General features: G+C 46.7%; 1 protein-coding gene across 2 annotated transcripts in view; it reads left to right on the plus strand.

The window, feature by feature from the left end:
• The window catches only part of wnt2 (wingless-type MMTV integration site family member 2), a 22,034-nt gene that overhangs the window by 2,111 nt on the left and 18,418 nt on the right, over positions 1-1,505 (plus strand). The window lies entirely within an intron of this gene.

Raw genomic sequence — 1,505 nt, forward strand, 5'->3', positions numbered from 1 at the left:
GAAATTAACAGAGCTCGGCCTGACCCAAAACTAATGTTGATGTCTGAACCTGGCTCCCCCACATCGGCTTTGGAAGGTTGACTATCTCAAATTCTCCTGGATGTTATGTGAACAAGACGCTCTCCTCCCCCCTCTCCTCCCCGCTCCATTCCCCAAGAACATGGACCGGTGTCACAGCTCTACCGATAAACACTGCATCATCTTTCATCAGGACAATGGCTCCCGGGGGATCTGGACAGTTCCCCCTCAAATTCACTGGCTTCACTGGCACCCCTCATTTGACCCCCCCCCCCCCCCCCCCCCCCGTGCATCAACCTAGGTAGATGTGAAAGCGCCAGTGGCTGCATCACTCACTTGGGCGACCTGTGCTGGGACCCCCACCCTCACCCACTTCACATGCAAATGTCTTGATGCCCTTTTTGTTGTTTTGTGCTGGGGGGGGGGGGGGGGGGGTTGCAGTCTCACATTGTGTCCTGTTAGAGACACAGTGTGAGGTATGATTTTTTTAACCTCCTCTACCCTCGTGTTCTCCTTTTTCTAATGTAACGAAAAAGGAAGCACCTCTCAGTGAGGCTGCAGCCGCAGACACTCCGTCTACCCTGTCTGTAGTTTGTGTTTCTTCGAACGGGCTGTAAGTTCGTTGTGCTTCGGTGCAGTGACAACAAAGTTCATTCTGATTCATCAGAACCAGGCTCAGGACAAGCGGCCATCTGCTTCAACTGGCTGGGTTTGGTAGGAACAAATACACAACAGGGCGGCTGTGGCTGAGTGGTTAGAGCAGTCGTCCTCCAATGCAAGAGTTGGGGGTTCGAATCCAACAGCAGTCACATGCCAAAATGTCCATGGGCAAGACACTGAACCCCTCGTTGCCTCTGATGTGTGTCCCATCAGATATGAATGGGATGAAGCTCTGATTAATCTCTTTAGAATGATTTGTTCAATTAGCTTTGTACAGATCTAGTATAGAGCTGGATGAATGAGGCTCAGATTGTTGTAAAGAGCTTTGAGTGTCTTGATAAGATAGAAAGGTGTTATAACTACAGTCCATTTACAATGGCAGGTCAAGAATCACGTTAAGATAGAAATAGTATCAAATGAAAACTATTCCATTTTAACAATTCATTTAAGGACATGAGGTCAATTTGTCCTCTAGTAGTCTAAGTCTATAGCAGCATAACAAGCTGACCCTAACTATAGGATTTATCAAGAAGTTTTAAAACTGGACAATGTGTCAGCCTCATGGACAGAAACTGGAAGTTGGTTCCACAAGAGAGGAGCCTGAGAACTGGAAGATCTTCCTCCCATTCTTCTCCTGGAAACTCTAGGAACCACAAGTAAACCTGCAGTCTCAGAGTGAAGTGCTCTGTTAGGAAAATATGGAACAATAAGATCTGTAATATAAGATGGAGCTAGGTTGTTGAGAGCTTTGTAGGTTAGAAGTAAGATTTTGAATTCTATTCTGGATTTGACAGGGAGCCAATGGAGAGAAGCTAAAACTGGAGAGA

Source organism: Nematolebias whitei, chromosome 10 (genome assembly GCF_014905685.2).
Source record: "Nematolebias whitei isolate Nwh7 chromosome 10, NemWhi1, whole genome shotgun sequence".
In the NCBI taxonomy this organism is placed as follows: domain Eukaryota; kingdom Metazoa; phylum Chordata; class Actinopteri; order Cyprinodontiformes; family Rivulidae; genus Nematolebias; species Nematolebias whitei.